Raw genomic sequence first — 25,572 nt, 5'->3', positions numbered from 1 at the left:
TTCAATGTAAATGGACAAAATGCACCAATTAGGAGAAAGGGAGTGGCAGGCTGGATAAGAAAAAAAGACCCGTTGATATGCTGCCTATAAGAGAGCCACTTTAGACACAAAGATAAAAACAAATTAAGAGTTAAGGGGTGGAAAAAAATATACCAAGCCAATGGTAACCAAAAAAGAGCACAAGTGGCAATATTAATTTCTGATAAAATAGACTTTAAGGTGAAAAACAACATAAGACAAAGAAGGACACTATATGACGCTGAAAGGGTCAATTGACAAAGAAGGCATTGCAATAATAAATGTCTATGCACCCAAATAAAGTGTTCCAAAATACATGAAGAAAATATTAATTGAATTACAAGGACAATAAACAACTCTACAATGGTAGTAGGAGATTTAACACACCACTTTCAAGGAGAGACAGATCAACCAGAAAAAAACTCAATAATGATAAGGAAGAACTCAACAATGCAATAATGCAACCAACTAACTTGACCTCATAGACATATACACAGCATTCCACTCAACAAAAGCACAATTCTCATTCTTCTCCAGTGCACATGGATCCTTCTTGAGAATAGATCATGTATTAGGACATAAAACAAGCCTCAATAAATCCCAAAATATTGAAATAGTACAAAGCATCTTCTCAGACCACAATGCTATGAAATTAGAAAATAATAATAGGAAGATCAAGGAACAAACATCAAACATGTGGAAGTTGAACAATACACTGCTCAAAAACTACTGGGTAATAGAACAAATAAAAACTGAAATAAAAATATTCCTAGAAACAAACAAGAATGAAGATACATCATACCAAAACCTATGGGACACAGCAATAGCAGTACTCAGAGGTTAGTTTATAGCAATAAATGCAGACATTGAAAAAGAGGAAAGAAACAGAATCAACACTCTAACTCAACAACTCTAACAACTAGAAAAAGAACAACAAAAGAATCCTACAGTATCCAGAAGTAAGGAAATAATAAAGATCAGAGCAGAAATAAATGAAACAGAAAATAAAACAAAACAAAACAAAATAGAGAAAATCAACAAAACAAAAAGCTGGTTCTTTGAAAAGATTAACAAAATCGACAAACCATTGGCAAATCTAACAAAAGAAGAATGTGCAAATTACAAGAATAGTAAAGGAAAAGGGTGTCATCACAACAGAACCAATTGAAATAAAAAAAGATACTCACAGAATATTATGAAAAACTACTCCAACAGATTTGAGAACCTAGAAGAGATGGACAAATTTCTAGAATCACAAGACCTACCTAAACTATCCCAATCAAAGACAGAAAGCTTGAATAGACCCATAACCAAAGAAGAAATTGAAGAGTTCATTAAAAAAAAAAAAAAAAAAAAAAACTCCCCACAAAGAAAAGTCCTGGCCCTGATGGAGAATTTTGCCAAATATTCAGGGAAGAGTTGACACCTATACTACTCAAGCTATTGCAGAACATAGAAAAAGATGGACTACTCACAAACTCATTGTATGAAGCAAGCATAACACTAATACCAAAACCAGGGAAAGACACCACTAAAAAGGAAAACTACAGAGCAATATCCCTCACAAACATACATGCAAAAATATTCAGCAAAATCCTAGACAACAGAATCCAACAACATATCAAAAAAATAATACATCCTGACCAAGTGGGATTCATACCAGGTATGCAAGGACAGTTTAACATTAGAAAAACAATCAATGTAATCCACCACATCAACAAAACAAAAGAACTGTGTGATTATAGTAATTGATGCAGAAAAGGCATTTGATAAAATCCAACACCCGTTCCTGTTCAGAACTCTCAGCAAAATAGAGATAGAAGGGAAATTCCTCAACATAATAAAAGGCATATATGCAAAGTCAACAGCCAACATCATTATTAATGGAGAAAAACTCAAGGCATTCCCCTTACAAATGGGAACTAGAAGGGGATGTCCTCTATCACCACTTCTATTTAACATTGTATTGTAGTCCTGGCCAGGGCTATAAGTCAAGAAAAGGAAATAAAAGGCATACAAATTGGCAGAGAGGAAGTAAAACTATCTCTATTTGCAGATGATATGATCCTGTACATAGAAAACCCAAGAGACTCAACAAAAAAAAAAATTACTGGAACTAAGAGAGGTTCAGCAAAGTGGCAAGACAAAAGGTCAGCATACAGAAATCATTTGGATTCCTGTATACCAATAAAGAGACCCCTGAAAAAGAAATAAGGGAAACAATACCATTTTCAATAGATGAACTGAAAAGATAAAATATCTAGGAATAAATATTACCAGGGACACAAAAGACCTATACAAAGAAAACCATAAAACACTACTACAAGGACAGCAAGGGCACTACATAACTGGAAGAACCTACATTGTTCATGGATAGGTAGACTGAATATTGTTGAAAATGTCAATATTACCTAAAACAATCTACATATTTTAATGCAATCCTGTTCCAGATACCAACAAAATATTTTAAGGATATGGAAAAAATAATTACTAACTTCATATGTAAAGGCAAGAGACTTTGGATAAACAGAGCACTTCTAAAGAAGAACAAAGTGGGAGGTCTCACACTCCCGGATCTTAAAACCCACTATACAGTAGTCAAAACAGCATGGTATTGGTACAATGATAGACAGGTAGACCAATTGAACAGAATCAAAAGTCCAGAAATAGACCTATCCTCTATGGACAGCTGATCTTTGACAAAGGTCCAAAACCCGTTAAATGGGGAAGAGACAGCCTCTTTTACAAATGGTGCTGGCAAAACTGGATAGACACTTGCAGAAAAATGAAACAAGACTTATACCTCACCCCATACACAAAAACAAACTCAAGCTGGATCAAAGACTTAAATGTAATACCCAAAACTATAAAATTCATTAAAGATAAAATAGGGATAAATCTAGGAGCCCTAATTTACAGCATAAATAGACTATCAAGCATAACCCAGAATACACAGGAGGTAGAAGAAAGCTAGATGACTGGGATCTTTTAAAAATTAAATTCTTATGCTCATCAAAAGACTTTGTCAAAAGGGTAAAAAGAGAACCTACAGATTGGGAGAAAATATTTGTCTATGACATATCTGACAAAGGACTTGTCTCCAAAATCCATGGAAAATTTCAATGCCTCAACACCAAAAAGACAAACAACCCAATTAAAAAATGGGCAAAAGACTTGAACAAACACTTCACTAAAGACGATACGCTGGCAGCCAACAAACACATGAGGAATTGCTAGTGATCTTTAGTCATTAGAGAGATGCAAATCAAAACAATAATGAAATATCATCTCAACAGGACAGAAAATAACAAATACTGGCAAGGTTGTGGAGAGATTGGAACTCTTTTGCACTGCAGGTGGGATTGTAAAATGGTACAACCATTGTGGCCAATGGTATGGCATTTCCTTAAAAAACAGAAAATTGAAATATCATTTGACTCAGCAATTCCATTACTAGGAATATATTCTAAAGATATGAGAGGCAGCACACAACAGACATATCCACACCCATGTTCATCGCAGCACAATTCACTATAACAAAGAGACGGAAACAACCTAAATGCCCATCAACTGATTTGGTTAGTGAATAACCAAATTATGGTACATTCACACAATGGAATACTATGCTACATTAAAGAACAATGATGGATATGCAAATGATCTCACAATGTGGATGAGCCTGGAGGACATCATGCTGAGTGAAATAAGTCATTGCAGAAGGACAAATACTGTATGCGCCCATTACTGTAAAAAGATAAAGAAGTGTTTGCTTAAGAAAGGGAACTCACTGTAGGTTACCAGGATGGGGAAGGAAGGGGAGGGATTAATTTAGGGCTAGTTGGGGCCCATGTGCTGATGTGGGTAAGAGGAGGGATGGTATAGAAAGAGTCTGTGACTGCCATGATAATATTTGGAAAAGGGAGGACACTGAATTGTGCACATAAGACATAGACAACAGAAGCTACTACCAACCAGTATATCCACAATACTCCATTACTATTAACATCAAACACCAGGCTACAGATAAACACATAAACATCTGAGAAGATCAGAGAGGGTCAGTTAACAAGAGTATACTCTAGACCAATGATAGATTCAGTGGAGGCTAATCTTGCACAAAAACAAGTGATACAAAATACCTGCAATGCTTACAAAAACAACAGAAGACAGACAGAGTAATCCCTCACAGACACCCAGACACTGTGGGAGAGAGATCCAATAGATCTACCAACTCAGGACCATAGTGCTAGAGGACACCAGACTCAATTGGCACAATAAAATACATAAAAGCCTTGTTCCTCATCCGACATTTGTGAGTAGCAACTGGGGTCTTAAAAGCTTTCAAGCGGCCATCTAATATGCATCTAATGTCTCCTATTGTCGGAAGCGAAGAAGAGTGCAAAAACCAAGAACATTTGGAAGCAATTAGCCCTAGGACATAATGGTCCTTGAGACCAGAAGATCTAGATGGTGCCCGGCTACCAATGCCAACCACTCAGATAAGGATCAAATCTGGAGATTCTGGATAGAGTGGGAGGCAAAATGTGGAACAAAATCCAAAAACACAATAATGACTAGAATTACTGGTCGGATGGATTCTGGTTAGACCCCAAATACTATGGCAGCAATCGACCACAGGGGACCAGAGGAGCAACATTCGCAGGGCGGAAATGCAGGATACACAGAAGTGCATAACCATGAGGGGCATAGTGGTGGTGGGGCAGGGGGAAGTTGTTACTGGTCGGGGGGGAGGAGACTGGGCTGGGGTTGGGCATAGTAAATGGGGCGTGAAATGAAATGTACATGAAATGTTGAATGTAAAACAAATTGCTCTTTAAACTTGTACCTAAAGAGCAAAATAAAAATAAAAATAAAGGCAGAGGCATTCATTCCTTTTTACTATGTTGATATAAAACAGAAAGCCAGGTGACAGAGAATATGTGTAAAAGGCTCTAGGAAGAACCATTCTTTCCCTTTATTTTTCCATTTGTAATGCTTCCTTTATCTTCCTACCTCTGCTCCCCTGTCTATCCTAGTTGTACTGGTACTGAAATGGCTGGCATCCCTGCAACAGAGCAGAAGTCTTAGGAATATATACATCAGCACAACTTTACCTGCAGATGAATTTTTCATTCATATGACTTTATTCAATGCCATTGAGTTGTTTCTGACTCATAGCAACCCTATCTGGGAAAAAAAAAAAAAAAAAAGGACTAGTTTTAACCGAAACTGAGATACCTCTGAAGGACAGATTGAAAGTTTTTCCAGAATCTCCTCCAATCAGTTAGACACAAGGTTGGAAACAAGATAAGCTGAGTTATTGAGGGGAAAAAATCTATGCTATTTTGCACATCTGAATTTGTGATTGATATATATATATATATATATATATATATATATATATATATAAATCCCTGCCCTATAATAAAATTATTACAAATTATTGTAAGTGTTCTGAATTAGTAAATATAGGGTTAGACTGGCAACGCAGACTGAGGAGGTGGACTTACTCTAAAATAAAGTGCTTAAGGAAGGTGCCTCTAAGAAGTGACATTACACCTGAGATCTGACTGATGGCCAGGGACCAGCCAAATGAGAATGGGAAGAAAGAAATATTATGTGCAAAAGCCTTGTAGCTGGAAAGAACTTGGACTATTCTAGAAATGGACAGGTCAGTATGCTGGCAGCATTGTGAGCCGAGTTGAGAGTCATACAGGATGAGGTTGGAGAGGTGAATCATGTAAGTATTTGTCAAGCTTACTAAAGAGCTTTGATGGCACATGTATCAGTGAGTATAGGCTAGGTTATTCCATGGTAACAAATGACTCCAAAATCTCAAAACACATATTTACTTCTCGCTCATATTACCTTTCCAGTGTGGGTTGCCTGACTCCACTCCACATTTTCATTCCAGGATCTAGGCTAGCAGAGCAGCCTCTATCTGAGATATTGGTGATTCTTACTAGAAAAAAAAAAAACCTAAAAACTGGCTACTGTCGAGTCAGATCCAATTCATAGCGACCCCTCCTTGGTTTTCCCAGGCGATATCACTACAGAAGTAAATTGTCCAATCTTACTTCCAAGGAGTGGCTGGTGGGAGCTCCTAGTGATTCTTAAAGTAGAATGAAAATAGGATCTGGGAAAAGAGAATAGAGAAAAGAAAACTTCTACCTGGAAGTGACATATGCCATTTCTTGCCACATTTATTGCCCAAAGCAAGTCACATAGCCAAATCCAGTTTCAGTGGTTGTTGTTGTTAGTTGTCATCAAGTCAATTCCAACTCATAGAGACCTTGGGTGTGCAGACTAGAATTGTTCCATAGGGTTGTCAAGACAGCGATCTTTAGAAAACAAATTGCCAGGCCTTATTTCTGAGGTACTTCTGGTAAGTTTGAATCACCAACCTTTAAATTAAGTAGTCCAGCATTTACCCATTTGGCCAACGCAAGAACTCCCAGTTTCCATGGAGCAGGGAAGTATAATTCTCCCAAAGGGAAGGGAGGTATATATTGGTATAATTACCTCCTTTTAAATTTATGGAGCTCTGGTAGCATAGTGCCTAAGGCATTTGACTTCTAACCAGGTATCTAATCATTCCCGTTAATAAAGAAATAGAGGGAGCTGCACTTACTTTTTTCTTTATTCACAAATTTAGTCCAGTTACTATCAGTAAAAAGCTGACTTAGAAAGATTTTTACTGCGTGTCAGTATTTTTGTGTACATATTTTAAGAATTAAAATCACTCACTTCTCTAAATTATGGTAAAACAATATTATTCTAGTCCTATAGGTCCTTAATTTGGGGGCAAAGTTTAAATCAACTTCAGTATCATCAGATTTCAAAATTACTACCTAATTGTAAATATCATTCAGTCCTTTGGTAAAGAGCCTTGAGCTAGAGATAAGATCATTTGCCCACAGTATAGAAGAGCAAAATATAATGCTAATAATTTACTAAGTGCTTTTCCAAATGACAAAGTATAATAGCTCGGCACTTTATCCATGCTTAAATTTCAAAGTGAGATCAGGTATGAATTAGTATTTCCATATTCCAAACCAAGGAATGGATGTGCTTAGTTAGGCCAGAGTCTTGGGAAGGACAACATAAGCAGGTATCATTATTCCATTTAGCCCTGAGAGCCACCAGTAAAGTTAAGCAATGCTGAACAACACCTTTGGTTAACATAAGGCAAAGGAACACAAGTGCTGGGGGAGAAACATAAGAGTGACAGATAGACAAAGAAAAGAAAAATGGGATGCAGATTAAAATCTACATCTGGCAGTGCTAGAATCATGTCAAATTATCTTTACTGTCACTCTGAAGCATTTGTGTTGAGATTGTCCACTGCAACTTAAGACTGTCCTGACGACAATTTTTCCTCCTCAAACCTTGTGTGTTATTGGAAAAATGTTCTTCTGGTACAACAGTTTAAAAGACCTTAGTTTCCTTTAATTATTAAACTTATTTCTTTGGTTGTTTTTTTTTTTTTTTTAAAAAGAGATGACTTTCTTTTTGACTTCTGGGATAATAAAACTGACAGCACCTCTTCTATAGGAGATAAAGGGAATTTAATTTGATTGAACACCTATGTACATTTTTACAAGAACACTGAGTTTTTCCTATAGTCATTTTGTGTAGTCTATTGCCCAACTCTGAACAGTTACATAATTCTGTCATAATTCCAGCAATAATAGACTAAGGAGGACCTATGCCACAATCATGCAACCAGCTCTTTATAAAAGGTGCTCAGAAAGAATTCCAGTAACGGATGATGGGTTCCAAAAGATGAACCCGTGTTCATGGAACCATTGGCTGTCTCTCAACAATTTATATCTTGCATCTCAGAGGCTGTTGCTAGAGTAATTAGTTATCAAGTATTCAGAGAAAACTCAAACATTGAGAGTTGTGTCTACACAAACTATTCCATAGTTTAAATTTTGAGAAACATGGCCAAAGGTAAAAACAAAAAACAAACAAACAACAAATAAAAAAACAGAAGAATTACTATCGACCAATTTTAGTATGGGAAGAATACCAGTAAGTCAAAATTGACTTACATAGGCAAATTTAAATACATATATTTAAAACCAAATTTATAATATTGAAGGACCATTTTATTAATTGCTCATAGCTAAAGAACAAATTTCACAAAACACAGAAAATTCCCCCTCAAACAAATTTTATTTGAATTTTGCTCTAACAAATATAATATGAAGGCAACAACTGTTTAAGTTTCGCAGTATATGGCACAGATGAAAAGAAGCAAACAGAGTTAGAAGCAGTCCAGCATTTAAATGCTGGTTTAACAAAAGAGGCACATATTCTCTTATTTAGCAGTCTATACCAGATATCAGAAGACATTTTTTTTTTTCCTTGCAAGCAACAGACTACACTTATTTGCATTAAGTAAAAACATATCTTGATCAACAAAATTACTTTTTTTCTGATTTTCCTTTATATCACAAATGTTAGGGTAAGGCAAATCCTTAATGAATCAAATGATAAAAATCCTATTCCCCAAGAAAATATATTGAACATATTCTGCTAACTTAGTTATTTTTTCAAAGCAAAGCCGACATGGACCACATATAGAGAAATGCCTTTTCAAATCAAGTGCATCAAGCAGAACTGTATTAATTCACAAAGAAGCTCTTCAGTGTTTCACAGAAAGATTTACAATTAACTGCAGTGATTAATATGTGACTCAGCATTGAAGACAGTGTTTCAGATGCATTCTTTGTCAGTGGCTATGAAAGAAGATTTGTTTGTCATCTAAACAGTTACCAGCTATCGGGAAAATCCTTTTATCTCTCCTACAGTAAGTACCTTTTAATTCCAACTATTATGTCAAAAGCCTACTTCGATCCTCTGTACGCAAACACCACTAAGACAATATAATATAATAATTTCCATCCTTCCCTGTCGTCACCCTTTTATGGCACATGTTGTTGTTGTTGTTATGTGCCATCAAGTCGGACCCGACTCGTAGCGACCCCTCCTTGGGTTTTCGAGGCAGTATCACTACGGATGTAGATTGTCCATCTTCCTTCCGAGGAGTGGCTGGTAGGTTTGAACCGCCAGCCTTCTGGTTAGCAGTCAAGTGCCTTAGGCACTATGCTACCAGAGCTCCCTTTTATGGCACATAGTCTGGTGGAAATGTGGTTGGAAATTAACATCCAGGATTTGCATTCAGGAGAATCAATCAACTTTTGAAATTTATTCCATCATTTGTTGTTGTTGTTGTTATGTGCCGTCGAGTCATAGAGCCTATGAAATGGCCATGCAAGCGAAATAAAGGTTTCCTGTGTTGAGCTGTCTTTCATCTGGCCAATAGCTGGATTTTAAATATTTTACTATTGAAATAGAAATCATCTTTATTATTTGTTTTAAAGCATTAAATAATATAGCCAAATAGCAACCAAAAAACAGAAAACTAAACATTATTTAATCATGAAATGAAGCTTAAACAATTCAGGAATAGGGCTGAAAATATTCCTTATCTTCTTAGTTTCCTGGATACAAAGGTTACTTTCCTTTTTAGCACAATTTTCAGGCAGAGAACTTCCTGTGGCCATTACTACACTGCCCACATTTAAAGTGAATGAATCACTGTCACTGATCATAATGAGAGCACCAGGACTGAAATCATTCCAGTGCTGACTGTTCCGAGCAGGGACCTTAGGTCTCTTTCATCTTTGTTATTAAAACACTCTGTCCCTCTTGTCTCGTGTTGTTTTCAACTGTAACTCATTACAGAGCATGAGTAGCACCAACATTTGGAAATCACAGGAAAATGTGCTCCAAGCAGATTGTACTTGTCAAGTACTTTACAGGAATGATGGTAACTTTCAATTAAGTTATAAAGATGACTGGAATTGTAGAAGCTATTAGTGTTCAAATGGCATATTTCCTGGATTGTTTAAAATGAAACTTTCCCTCGCTTTTCTACAAAGCAATACCTAATGCTTCCATAATGACCGAGGAGAAATGGGCAACATCTTGAGATCACCTAAATATCATTGTTGCTCTGTTGATGAGCAGCTTTAAAGAACTATGGGTTGCTAAAACATATTACAAAGATGTAACTTTCTAAGTATACCACCATACCAAACAAGCCATTCAAATGAGACAATAATTTCAGAAAGGGCAAATCAAAATTCATAGGAAGGCAAGGTAAATTTTCTATAGAGGAAAGAGCAAAACTCAAGAATTTCATGGAATACTTAGAAAGCAGAATGTCCTTTCATTTTAGAAATACTTAATTTGGCTCATAACTTTTCCTCCCTTGATTAAGCAAAATATATATAACTAATTTGTAATTTCTAATGTCTTTAAAAAGAAGGTAGATTTGAGAAGATATGAGAAATGATATCAGTTTCCATGGGGTAGGGAGAGAACAAAATGGTCTTGGAATCCAGGGAAGCTGTGGGAAAGGGTCTTCTTGCTAACTCTTTAACTCCTCCTGGTCCCACCATTCCTGGTACCCACCACACAACTAGCATCTTGGGTTATTAGTACTGTTTGCTTATCTTATAGTCATAATCAATGCCTTGGTTCTCAAGGGTACTAAATTGGTCTTGGACTGGGCAGGAGCAAACCATGCTGTCTAAAAGCAAACCAGGAAACTAGACTGTAAGTAAGAGCTTCTAAATTCTAACTTAAGTCTGCTTTGTAGACCAGCACACCTGGTGTAAAGAAGATAGGTTCTTTTATATAAAGTATATATATAAGGAGATTCAAATGGAGCTGTTAATATTCATAGCATATGTTTGGATCCTAAATACTGTGGCCCCCTCTCTTAACTTTTACCTAAAGCACATGGAAAAGCTCCCACCCTTACAATTGTGCCACAGACTCACATCTTCCTGGTAGGCTGCACAAAGAAGCACATGGTAAAGACCGCAGGAAAAGATTGAGCTCTGTTGAACATCAATGCCAAAGAAAAGCGTATTGTCCACACTAGCTATGGAGGAAGAGACCCTGAAGGCTACCACACCCACCTACATGGTTACATCTTTGTGCTTTGGTCTGGGTAAATCCTGCTTTCATATTTCTCATTAACTACATGGAACAAAGCTGTGCCTTGGGAATCCCTAGATAAAGTATCATTTTTAATTAATTAGTGTAGATCTTTTCCACATGATATCTGGATTTTGCTCATTTTCTATCCTTCTTCCTTTGTGGATTATACTGATGTTGGGTTTGTTGCTTCCTGAAATTTACCCTGCAGCTTATCAATGATCATCTTTATTCTCTTTCTGTGAAGAAACCACTGTGTGACCAGCTTTGTGAAATAACTGAGAGAGCAGAGACATGGGCCGGGATACACATGAATGCTAAATCAGGCCACTGTGCCCCAGGGGCAAAGCTGTAAGAGAAAAGATAGAAATTACAAGGACAAAGCCTAAAAGATTCATTAATGTGGGCACCCCCACCAAATTAATTTTTTTTTTCTTTTTGTTTCTTTTTCTGCAGGTAGACATAACAAAATGTAGCTGGAGAAATTAGAGCAAAGGATTCCCCATCCTTCTGTGGGACTTTCTTCCCCCCACCCCCCTCCTTCACAGCACGTGCTGCTATCGGCCTGCACCCTCACAGGGCTGGGAGAGGCCGAGCAATGTTGAGGATTGTCATTTAGTGCCAGTTCTTTGTTCCTTTGCTTCATCTTGTGCCCCTGCCAAAGACAAAGAGAAACCATTTGTTAGTTTAAGGATAAGTTTTCATAGTCGTAGAAGAAACATGAGTTTAATGCAGCTGTTTAAATGTCTCTTATCCCTAAGGATATCTTGTTTGACTATCGACAAGCTTTGGAAATTTGTGCTGTAATTGCTGGCATGGCGTATCTTTAAAGGGTATATTAAAACACAAACACATTGTTATTGAGACAATTTCAACTCACAGCAACCCTACAAAACAGAGTAGAACTGCTTCATAGGATTTTCAAGGCTGTAATCTCTACAGAAGCAGACTGCCACTCTTTCTCTTGTGGAAAGAATGGTGGGTTTGAACCGCTGATCTTTCAGTTAGCATCCAAGCACTTAACCATCGCACCACCAAAAGTCCAAAACCAAATCCACTGCCATCAATTCCTACTCATAGAAACCTCCACTGGGGTTCCAAGGCAGCACATTTTCACAGAAGTAGATTGCCTTATCTTCCTTCTGTGGAGCAGCTGGTAGGTTTGAACCACCAACCTCCTGGTTAATAGTCAAATGCCTTAGGCACTGTGCCACTAGAGCTCCTTATTGCACCACAAGGCTTCTTAAAGAGTATATAAATCACTGCTAATAATCACTTGCAACATTGACAACTTGCTTCAGCTGATGGGGATCACTAAATTAGCTTTTCAAAGTTTTCTTTTGCAAGCCTAACCTTGAATTGATACGTCCTTTCTTTTTGGGCCCATTCACACACTGCAGTTTCTCGGGTTCAGCATATAAATTATAATAATTTAAATAACAATTACTTGCAAAACTCATTGCTATTTTTGCCATCTCTTTGGGATCTGACTTGTTATGTATCTGCTGTGTGAGAGAATTCTAAGAAGGTACTGTACCTCCCCACCCCCCACCCCCGACATCAAGCTCAATGGGCATAACAGAGTACAAAAAAACATTGTTCTACATTCTACTTTGGTGAGTAGCGATTAGGATCATAAAAGCTTTCCAGAAGCCATTTAGGTCACAACAATTAGTCACTCCTCCTCTGGGGCAGGAGCTCTGGTAGCATAGTGCCTAACACACTTGACTGCTCACCAGAAGTCTGGCACTTCAAACCCACCAGACACTCCTCGGAGGGAAGGTTGGGCAATCTACTTCCGTAGTGATACTGCCTTGGAAACCCAAGGAAGGGTCGCTATGACTCGGTCCGACTCAACGGCACATAACACCACCACCAGCTCTGGGGCAAAGAAGAGTGAAGGAAATCAGATGCATAGAAACAATTAGTTCAAAGGACTACCCAATGAGATGGATTGACAAAATGGCTGTGCTAATGGGCTCAAGCATAGCAAAGATTGTGTCAATGGCACAGGAGAGGGCAATGTTTCATTCTATTGTACACCGGGTCACTATGAGTAAGAGCCAACTCAATGGTACCTACTACCAACCAAAGGGACTACTAGACCATGGGAACCTCAGCTTTCACAACCCTGAGACAAGAACTAGATGGTGCCTGACTACCACTGTCAACCACATGGAAAGGGATCAAACTTGGAGATCCTGGATGGAGTGGGAGAAAAATAGGGAACAAAACTCAAAATCATAAAAAAAAAAGACCAGGCTTACTGCTCTGGTAGAGAGACTGGTGAAAATTCCAAGATTATGGCCACTAGTCACTCTTTGGGCCTGGAATTGAGCTCACTGCTGTGGCTTAACTTCCAGCCAAACAATAGACAGGGTTTCAAGGTGAACAGTTAAACTAGGTAGGTACTCTCCTTAGAAAAATCATCCACTGAAGATCAGAAGGGCAGCATTTGGCAGGGTAATAGCTTAGAAGGTAGGACTGCATAGGAAAGACGACCACCGGGGAAAGGTAACACAGGAAGGAAGTGGGAAGAGAGCTGATACATTGTGTTAAACAGAAAATGAATTTTGCTCTGTAAACTTTCACCCAAAGGGCAATTAAAAAAAAGAAAAGCCACCATGCTGCCAAAGAGTGTATACTCTTTATCTCTCTCTCTGTCTCTCTTTTTTTTTTTTTAAAAAAACTACTTTTTATTGTTATTTGGGTGAAAGTTTAGAGTGAATTCACTTTCCATTGAACAGCTCATACACATTTTGTTTTCTGACATTGATAGCAGTCCCTGCAATGTAATAATAGCTCTCATCTCACCTCCTCCCTGTGGTTACCTTTTCTATGTGTCCTTCTTTTCTATGCGCTCCTGCCTTCTGAGCTTTCTTCCTGCACAAATGCTGCCCTTCTGATCTCCCATGGTTGATTATTCAAAAGAGTGTAACGACCTGGTGTAATTTTCATTTTATAGGCCTATCTATTGTTTGGCTAGAAGTTAACCCATGGTAGTGAGTTCAATTGTGAGTCAGAAGGGTGACTAGGGGCCATAGTCCCGGGGGTTTCACCAATCTCCATCAGATCAGTAAACCTGCTCTTCTTTTCTATGATTTTAAGTTTTGTTCCACACTTTCTCCCACCCTATCCAGTATAACCAATTTTGGTTCCTGTCCTAGTGGTTGGCAATGGTAGCCAGGAACCACTAGGCTGAAGTTCCCATTGTCCCTTGGATGAATTGTTTCATACATCTTTGATTTTCTTCAAATGAGAGAAGAGAAATAGTTGCATCTTAGATGGTCACTTACAAGCTTCTAAGTCCCCAGTCACTAACCACCAAAGTAGGATGTAGAACGATGTTTTTGTGTAGTATGGTATGTCAATTGAGCTTCATGTTCCCTGTGACCATGTTCCCAAGCCCAGAGGCTAAGCAGCTCACTCTCTTCAGGGGTTTGCTTATGGCTAAGAAGTTATCATGACTTTGCCCTCTGTTAGCTCTACTATATATATATATATATATAGACATTTTTATAACACATACAAGTACATATATAGAAATACTGTTTGCTAAGCCTGTGTATAGGCATGGATATATTCCTCTTTGCTTACCCATACTTGATCAACTTGCCTGTCAAGCTATGTATCCACTCATATATTAATGTTTGTTATTAGTGATAATGCAGTATTGCTCATGTAATAGTATTTACCTTTGTTATCTGTACCTCTTGTGCACCTCTCTGTGTCTTCCTTTTTCTTAGTCATATTGTGCTGATGACCTGCTTTTGATATATTGTCTTTCCCTTCACCCAGGTTAATATTTGTGTATCTTCTAGTTAGCTGTATATCCTTCCTTCCCCACCCATCCTTGGTAAACATCAAATAATATTTCTTTTTTTTGTTGACTTTTTAATAATAGTAGTCTCATACAATATTTGTCCTTTTTTATTGACTAATTTTACTCAGCATAATGGCCTCTAAGTTCATCGATGCTATGATGTTTCACAGATTCATTGTTGTTCCTTAATGTTGAGTAGTATTCCATTGTGTGTATGTACCATAGTTTGTTTTCCATTGTGTGTATGTAACATAGTTTGTTTTCCATTGTGTGTATGTACCATAGTTTGTTGATCTATTCCTCCAATAATAGGCATTTAGGTTGATTCCATCTTTTCACTGTTGTCAACAGTCCTGCAGTGAACATTTGTGTACATAATCTATTGGTGTCCCAGCTCTCATTTCTTGAGGATATACCTAGTAGTGTTGTTCTGGTTCCTAGTGCCACTCTGACAGGAATAGACCACAAACGGGAGGGCTTTATAAACAGGAGTTTATTCTTACAATTTAGAGACTTTAAGTCCAAGTTCAAAGTGCCAGGCTCTAGGGGCTGGGTGAAAGCCCCTCAGCCTTGGGCTTCAGCTCTGCCTCCAGCTCCCGGCCCACTGAAGCTAGAGGTTTTTCTTTATTCAGACAGCTGCTGGCTGCTGAGGCTACCAAGCCCAAGGTTGACAAGTAACAAGGCACCGTCTTGATATTACCAAATCACATGGCAGGCCATTAACTCAAGTCCGTTGTAAGTCCCAAAGTCAGCAGAGCATAGCAGGCTGCTAACAATGACATGACTACATGTAGGGTTCAAGATGCCATAAGCTAGAGACCATTCCCAAAGCTTCTCCTTATGTACAGGAAGCAGACCACATCCCAAAGGCAGCTACTCAGCTGCTTGTGGTAGATCCCACCGTTGAGCTGATTGCCAGTCTCATCATGGGGAATAACTACCACTAGCTGCCCAGCCACTCAACAAGGCCCAGCCAAATTGACACAAAAACATAACTACCACAAGTGTGATTGCTGGACCATATGTTATTTCTATTTCCAGATTTTTAAGGAAGTGCCATACCATTTCACAGTGGTTGTACCACTTAAAGTCCCACTACCAGCATATGAGAGTTCCAGTCTCTTCACACTCTCACCTGCACTTATTGTTTTCTGATTTTTGAACTTTGCTATTATTGCTAGGGTGAGGTGATATCTCATTGTCTTGATCTGCATCTCTGTAATGGCTAATGATCACGAGGATTTCTTCATGTGTTTGTTGGCCGCCTGAATGTTTTCTTTGGTGCAGTATCTCTTCATGTCCTCATCATGATTAATTGGATTATATGTCGTTTTGTTGTTAAGTTGTTGAAGTTTTCTATAAATGTCAGAGATAAGTTCATTGTCTGATATGTCATTGACAAAATATTTTTCCTAATCTGTGGGTTCTCTTTTCACTCTTTTGGTGAAGTCTTTTGATGCACACAAGTGTCTAATTTTTAGTAGGTCCCAGTCATCTATTTTTCCTTCTGATGTTTGTGCATTTTTAGTTATATTTGATAGTGTATTTATGGCATGAATTAGGGTCCCTAAGTTTGTCTGTACTTTTTTTTGATGATCTTTATGGTTTTAGGTTTTACATTCAGGTCTCTGATGCAACTTGAGTTTATTTTTGTATATGGTGTGAGTTATGGTTCCTGTTTCATTTTTATGCAAATGGATGTCCAGTTTTACGAGCACCATTTATTAAAGAGACTATGTCTTCCTCATGTAATGAGTTTTTGGCTCTGTCAAAGGTCAGCACTCCAAGGTGATGGATTTATTTCTAGTTTCTAAGTAATAGTTATTCTTATTTGATATTATATAGGTGAAATCTATTCTAATTGGGATAATTTTATTTGAAACTGGAAGTAAACAATGTCCTTTGTATCACAGAGTGTATTGGGATGGAATGCTGTAGGGATGAATTGAAAACATACTAGTATTACAAAATATGTATTTAAAAATATATTTGATAATGACAAAGCAGAAGAAAGCACTGGGCTTAAACAACCTAAGTTACAACACTGAATCAGCCACCTGAATGCAGGCAAATTAATATTCAAGGTCTTCTCTAAGGAAGAGCTGGAGCAAAAATCTCTAAGCTAACTTTACGTTCTTGTGAATTTGTTGTTGTTGTTGTTGTTATGTGCCGTCGAGTCGGCCCCGACTCATAGCGACCCCTCCTTGGGTTTTCGAGGCAGTATCACTACGGAAGTAGGATTGCCCAACCTTCCTTCCGAGGAGTGGCTGGTGGGTTTGAACCGCCAGCCGTCTGGTTAGCAGGCAAGTGACTTAGCCACTATGCTACCAGAGCTCCTCTCGTGAATTTATATATATATATATATATATATATATATAAACTTTTGGGGGCATATCTATGGATATAAAAGCAACAACATGTTCAATGTAGAAAATTTTGAAACTCTAAACCCAAAAGTAGGTAAAAGAAAAGAAGAATGCTGTGTAATCCCTTCTCTAAACAATAACTATATATACACATAAAATCATAAATTTTAATTTTAATCGTGAAAATGCAATCATAAAAGAAATTATAGAAAATAATACAACATATCTATCTAGTTTATGTACTAGATATGTTATATAATATATCTATCTATCTTCTTTCCTTATAGGTCATACTCTGAAACTGCCTTAGAAGCTGCTAAAACTCATTACCACATGGATAGTGTCCTATGAACAAGTTTCTGCTGACCAGCAGAAGGCTGCTTGGTTCCCAGATGGCAGTTTCAGGGTACATGGACAATATTTGATGTGAAAAGGTGAAGCATTAAGACAAGCCAATGGAAAGACTTTAACTGAAGAAGGTAAGAACAAGTCAGCTCAATGGGATGAACTGCATGCTGTCTTCCTAGCTGTTATGGAAGAACTGGGAAATGGGGAGAGCCCATATGTTTGGATTTTTACTGATTCATTGATAGTGACCAATGGCCTGGCTATATGGTCAGACAAATGGATGATGGAAAATTGGACTATTAAGGGGACACCCATGTGGGGCATGGACCTATGGATAGCATTCTAGGAATTCAAAGGGCACATTAGAGTAGGCCATGTCAATGCCCATCAGAAGAATCCCCTTCCTGGATGAGAAGGTGATTGGAATCAGCAAGTGAACAAGTTGCTATGCTCCCTTGAGGTGACCAATTGGATCTATGAAATGAGTGGACATGGGGGTGCTACAGCAATGCAGAGATGAGCTGAGTTAAGACACATCCCTCTTGCACTCTCTGAAGCACAAAATACCCATAAGGACTGCTCTGTCTGTCAGAAAGAAAGACAGAGGTTAGAGATGGCTATGAGGCTGATTCCCCAGGGAGAATGCCTTTCACATAGCTGACAAGTCGATTATATGAGACCAATGATGCCAGTGTCTCCAGATGGCTTCAGATGGCTCCTTACAAGAATAGCTACTTAATCTGAACTGGGTTTTGCTTATCCCATGACAGACACAAATGCCAAAACACCATTAAAGGATTGGAAGAAGAGATACTGTACCAATTTGGGCACCAAGTTATATTTCCTCAGATTGAGACCAAGGAACATACTTTATAGCCCATAAAGTGCAACAATGGGTCAAGAAACATCATACTGAGTGAATATACCATGTTTCATACCATCCTCAAAGTAATGGTTTCATACAGAATTGGAATGGGCAATTGAAATATTTGTTATCTAAAATGGGGGGAGATAAAGGCATGAAGGTCTGGTCACACGCCTTTATGAGTATATGCTCAGACTCAACATGAGGGGGGTGAAGGGAACATCACCAGTGGACAGATTCCTACGTTTTTCTTTGAGATCTGATGTTGTTCGATAATTTCCACATTCTGTTGGATCACCTTTCTTTGAAATGGGTACAAATATGGATCTCTTCCACTCAGTTGGCCAGGTAGCTGTCTTCCAAATTACTTGGCACAGAGGACTAAGTGCCTCTAGTAAGGCATCTGTTTTGTAAAACAACTCAATTGCCTTTCAATTCCTGGAGCTTTGTTTTTCACCAACTCTTTCAGTGAACCTTGGACTTCTTCCTTCAATACCATTGGTTCTTGATCACATGCCACCTCCTGAAAAATATGAACATCTACCAATTCTTTTTGGTACAGTGACTCTGTGTATTCCTTCCATCTTCTTCTGATGCTTCCAGCATTGTTCAATATTTTGCCTATAGAATCTTTCAATATTGCAACACAAGGCTTGAATTTTTCCTTCCATTCTTTTAGTTTGAGAAATGCTGAGTGTGTTCTTCCAGTTTGTTTTTCTAACTCCAGGTCTTTGCACATTTCATTGTAATAATTGACTTTGCCTTCTCGAGCTGCTCTTTGAAATCTTCCGTTCACCTCTTTTATCTTGTCATTTCTTCCATTTGCTTTAGCTACTCTCCATTCAAGGACAAGTTTCAGAGTCTCTTCTGACATTCACTTTTTTTTCTTTCCTTCCTTTCCTGTCTTCTTAATGACCTTTTGCTTTCTTTATGGATGATGTTCTTGATGTCATCCTACAACCCATCTTGTTTTCAGTCATTGGCATCCAATGCTCCAAATCTATTCTTCAGATGGCCTCTAAATTCAGGTGGGATATACTCAAGGTCATATTTTGGCTCTCACAGACTTATTTAGGGAGCTCTGGTAGCGTAGTGCCTAAGGCACTGGACTGCTAACCAGAAGGCTCAAACCCACCAGCCACTCCTCGGAAGCAAGATGAGGCAATCTACTTCTGTAGTGATACTGCCTCGGAAACCCAGGGAGGGGTCGCTATGAGTCGGGTCTGACTTGATGGCACATAACAACAACAACAAACTTATTTAAAATTTTTTCAGCTTCAACTTGAACTTGCATTTGAGTCTTGTTTTGGCTGAAGATATTGTGTTTCTCCATCACTTTTATCTATAGATATAGTTAGTCTGATTCCTGTGTATTCCATTTTGTGAGGTGCATATGTATAGCCACCATTTATGTTACTGAAAAAAGGTATTTGCAAGGAATAAGCCATTAGTCTTACAAAATTCTATCATGTGATCTCCAGCACCATTTCTATCATCAAGGCCATCTTTTCTAACTACTGAAGTTTATTCTTTATTTCCAACTTTTGCATTCCAATCATCAATATTCATCAATATATCTTGATTGCATGTTTAGTCAATTTCAGACTGAAGAAGTTGGTAAAAATCTTCAATTTCTTCATCTTTGACTTTAGTGGTTGGTGTATAAATTTGCAAGCTCTCTGGTTAGTAGTCAAATGCCTCAGGCATATGCCACCAGAACTCCCATATGCTATATATATATTATATTCTTTTCTGTAACTTTTTTATGATTGCATTATCACAATTAAAATTTATTATTGTGTGTCTATAACATATCTGATATATAAGCAGAAGGCTGGTGGTTCAAACTCACCAGCCACTCCTTGGAAGGAAGATTGGGCAATCTACTTCTGTAGTGATACTGCCTCAGAAACCCAAGAAGTGGTAGCTATGAGTAGGATCCGACTCGATGCCAGCGATTTTTTTTTTTTTTTTCCCCCTGGTGGTATAGTGGTTCAGGCATTTGGCTGCTAACTGAAAAGTCTATTGCCTGAACCCACTAGCTGCTTTGCAGAAGAAAGACAAAGCAGTCTGCTTCAATAAAGATTTACAGCCTTGGAAACCCAATGGAGGCCACTATGAGTCAGAAACGACTTGATGGCAGTGGGTTTATTTTTTTTGGAGTATATAAGCAGTACACAAATATATGTGATAAAATTTTGAAAATATCTTTGTGATCTTTATTTGAAGGGAGAAAAAAACAAACAACAACAAAAAAACATTACAGCTACAATTACAACTATGTCTCTTCCGCCCAAGATGTAACCAAACTCCTGACATCAGTGTGAGTCAAGAACTTGAATGTTCTATACTTTCATACATGATTTATACAGACACACACACAAACCCATGCAGTATGTAATGAGAAGTATGTTGTCTTGTTTTCTTTGTTATACAATGTACATAAAATAGTAATTCAGTTTCATCTCATTTTTAACCACCCATCAAATAATAATAATTATTATTATTTTTATAGTTAATGTTTGTTTAGATTTGCCTGTGGGCTTACCATTTTTCTTGGTTTAGAATTGCTTCATGTACCCCAATCCTTCCTCCTTGATTCATTTTTTTTTCTTACTCTTGTACATATTTCAGTAATTTTTTAAAAAAGAAATGGCATATGAATTGCAAACATTCTGCTTTTTTTCTTAAAAATATAATTTTCTTAAATGATAGTGTACCTGGTATAGAATTTTTAATTAATTGTTTTTCTTAGTCTTTGAAGATTCAGTATTATTCCATTTTCTTCTGACCTGTATATTTTTTTTCCTAAATTTTATTTATTTTGTTGTTGTTGTTGAGAATATATACAGTGAAACATACACCAATTCCAAAGTTTCTATATGTATCATTTAATGACATTGATTATATTCTTTAAGTTGTACAACAATTCTCACCTCCATTTTCAGTTGTCACTCTCTCACTGACACAACCCATTGCTCCTTAAGGTTCCTATTTAATCTTTTGAGTTGTTGTTGTCATTTTGATCTCACATAAACTCACTGCCATCAAGTCAGATCCGACTCACAGCAACCCTTCCTTGGGTTTCTGAGGTGGTATCTCTACAGAAATAGATTGCCCGACCTTCCTTCCATGGAATGGCTGGTGGGTTTGAACTCTAGCCTTCTGGTTAGCAGTCACATGCCTACCACTACAAAGAGCCCATTGCTCAAGGCACATATTCTTTACTTCTTGAGCTAAACTATTGCTCAATTTTAAGATGCCTTCAGGGGATAGTTTTGGTTTGAGGTTTAAAGATATCTTAGGACAATAGTTTCAAGAGTTCATCCACTCTTCATGGCTCCACAAAATCTAGATCCATGAGAATCTGAAATTCTCTTCTGCATTTCCTCCATTTAATCATGATTCTTCTATGGAATCTTTCATCAAAATGTTCAGTCATGGTAGCTGGGCACCATCCAGTTCTTCTGGTCTCATGGCTCTTGTTCATGGAGTCAGTTAGCCACAGACTCCATATACTCCTCTGACTCTTGACTCATTCTATATAGGTTGCTCCACATAAATAGAGACTAGTTGTGCCTTGCATGCCTGCTTGCAAACTTTTAAAAACTCAGATACTACTCCTAGTCAGTGAACTAGGAAGTAGAACAGAATCACTAAATATGTTATAAGGCCAATTAACTGGGATGTCCCATGAAACTACGGCCTTATTCATTTCTGTTTGTCTGAGAATCTATTAATTCCACCCTCATTCTTGAATGATAGTTTGCTGGGTATAGTATTCTAGGTTGACAGTTATTCTATTATTTATTTTTTCCTCAGTACTTTAAATACAGTACATCCCTGGGTTTCAGTTGTCCAACTTGCAAACTACTTGTACTTGCTTTATAATGTTATGTAAATTTGGGCTCACATTGAAATGATTGAACCTATGTTGTTGTTAGATGCTATTGAGTCATCTGTGACTCATAGTGACCCTACGTACAATAGGATGAAACACTGCCTGATTCTCTGTCAACCTCACGATCCTTGCTATACCTGAGCCCATCATTGTATCCACTGTGTCAATCCATCTTGTTGATGGTCTTCCCCTTTTTTGTTGAGCCCCCATTTTACCAAGCATAATATCCTTCTCCAGGGAATAGTACATTCTGACAACATGACCAAAGTAGGTCAGAAGAAGTCTGGCTGTTCTGGCTTCCGAGGATCATTCTGGCTGCACTTCTTTCAGGAGAGATTTATTAGTTCTTTTAGCAGTCCATGGTACTTTCAATATTCTTTGCCAACACCATAACTCAAAAGCATCAACTTTTCTTCTGTCATCCTTATTCATTGTCCAGCTCTCACATGCATATGAGGTGATTGGAAATACCATGTCTTGGGTTAGGTTCCCCTTAGTCTTCAAAAAGACATCTATGCTCTTCAGAACTTTAAAGAGGTCTTTTGAAGTAGATTTGCCCAATGCAATACATCGTCTGAGGTCTAGACTGCTGCTTCCATTGGTGTTGATTATACAACCAAGTAATATGAAGTCTTTGAAAACTTCAATCTTTTCTCCATTTATCATGATGCTGTTTATTGGTCCCTTTGTAAGGATTTTTGTTTTCTTTATAATGAGAAGTAATCCATACTGCAGACTACAGTCTTCAGTCATCATGTGGTTCAAGTCATCCTACCTTTCAGCAAGCAAAGTTGTGTCAACTGAGTATTGCAGGTCACTAATGATTCTTCCCCCAATCCTGATGCCATATTCTTCTTCCTATCGTCCAGCTTCTCAGATTATTTGTTCAGCATACAAATTGAATAAGTATGGTGAAAGGATACAACTGTGACATACTCCCTTCCTGATTTTAAAGCATGCACTATCCCTTTGTTCTGTTTGAATGATAGCCTCCTGGTCTATGTACAAATTCCTCATGAGTACAATTAAGTGTTCTGGAATTCTCATTCTTCTCAATGTTAACCATAATTTTTTAAGATCCACTCATTCAAATGCTTTTATAGTCAATAAAACACAAGTAAACATCTTTCTTGTATTCTTTGCTTTCAGCCAAGATCCATCTGATATCAGCAATGATATCCTTTGTCACATCCTCTTCTAAATCCAGCTTGCATTTCTGGAAGTTGCCATCTCCTGAAATGGATGAACATTGACCAATTATTTTTGGTACAGTGACTCTGCATATTCCTTCCATCTTCTTTTGATGTTTCCTGCATCATTCAATATATTGCCCATAGAATCTTTCAATATTGCAACTTTAAGCTTAAATTTTTTCTTCAGTTCTTTCAGCTTGAGAAATGCAGACCATGTTCTTCCCTTTTGGCTTTCTAACTCCAAGCCTTTGCACAGTTCATTATAATAATTGGCTTTGTCTTCTCGAGCTGCTCTTTGAAATCTTCTGTTCACCTCTTTTATCTTGTCATTTCTTCCATTTGCTTTAGCTACTCTCTGTTCAAGGGAAAGTTTCAGAGTCTCTTCTGATATCCATTTTGATCTTTTCTTCCTTTCCTGTCTTTTTGATGACATTTTGCTTTCTTCATGGATGATGTTCCTGATGTCATTCTACAATTCTTCTGGTTTTCGGTCATTGATGTTCAATTCATCAAATCTATTATTTGAATGTTCTCTAAATTGAAGTGAGAATTCTGCAAGCAGTGAACCTATAGCTAGTCACAATAAAATTCTTCATGACAATCACTGTCACTTACTGCATATGCATCTTTGAAATCATTGAAATGTCTTCAAGCCATTCTTGCACTAAAGCAAAGCTAAATAAGAACCACTTGCACCAGTTCTACAAATCCTTATCTATAAGTTCTACTTAAAGACATACTTAGGAACGGATCTCATTCATAACCCAGGAACTGCCTGTATATCATTCCATTACCTCTTGGCTTCCAATGCTTCTGGGGGGAAAAATCCACACTTAATCTTATTAAGGATACTTTCTATGTGACTGTTTGCTTCTCACTTGCTGCTTTCAGGATTCTCACTTTAATTTTTGAGATCTTAATTATTTTGTAAGAAACCCTGGTAGGGCAATCCTTAAGCACTTGGCTGCTAACATAAAGGTTAGCAAACCAGCCAGTGGAATTCATGGGAGAGAAATGTAACAGTTTGCTTCCACAAAGATTTACAGCCTTGGAAACCCTAAGAGGAAGTTCTACAATGTCTTATAGGGTTGCTGACTCAGAGGTCAACTTGACAGCAATGAGTTTGAAACTATGATGTGTCTTGGTGTAGATCTCTTTGAAGTCTTGGTGTAGATTCCGCCTGGGGTTCTTTGAACTTTTGGATTTATAGATTTATGTTCTTTGTAAAATTAGAAATTTTCTTCCTTTCCTTTTATTTTTTAATATGAGCTCTTTGATTCTAGGAGGGGAGAAACAGCCAATAAACTCCCCATAGAACAGTGAACAAAGAGCCCTGGTGGCACCATGGTTAAGTGTTTGGTTGTTAACAGAAAGGTCAGTGGTTTGAACTCACCCAATGACTCTGAGGAAGAAAGACCTGGTGATCTGCTCCCATAAAAATGGCAGCTTAGGAAAACCTATGTGGCAGTTCTAGTCTGTCCTGCAGGATTGCTATGAGTCAGAATCCATGGCACACAATAACAACAAATCAGTAAACAAGATACTTCTAGAGTGTGTTGAGTGTTAGAAAGGAAATAGAACAGGGAAATATAATAGAAACTGACGAGGGGTGGATTGAATATTCCCCCCCCCCTCCGATAAGTGTTATACATCCTAACCTCTATGTCTGTGATTTGATTTATGCTGTTGTAAAGCACTCTGACTGCTATGTGAAAAATAGATGGGGGGAGAGGACAGAGAGACCAGCTGGAAGGCTGATGCAGTGGTCCAGGCAAAAGATGATGGAGGCAAAAGGACACACAGTGTATGATCCCTCTAATAGAAAATACCTGGAATGAGCAAATGTGTAGAAAAGAAAGTTTATTAGTGGTCACCAGGGGTGAGAGAGAGCTGGGAGAGGGAATGATTGCTTGGGCTGGGGGCTGGCTTCTATTAAGGGGGATGGAAAAATTTGGAAATGGTTAGTGTTGATGGTTGCATAACATAATAAAATTAATTAATGTCTCTGAATTGTACATGTAAAAAATGTTGAAATGACA

This window comes from Orycteropus afer, unplaced genomic scaffold, assembly GCF_000298275.1.
Source record: "Orycteropus afer afer isolate SDZICR_OR568_19922 unplaced genomic scaffold, OryAfe1.0 scaffold00158, whole genome shotgun sequence".
Taxonomy (NCBI): Eukaryota; Metazoa; Chordata; class Mammalia; order Tubulidentata; family Orycteropodidae; genus Orycteropus; species Orycteropus afer.
This window is presented reverse-complemented; position numbering follows the sequence as displayed.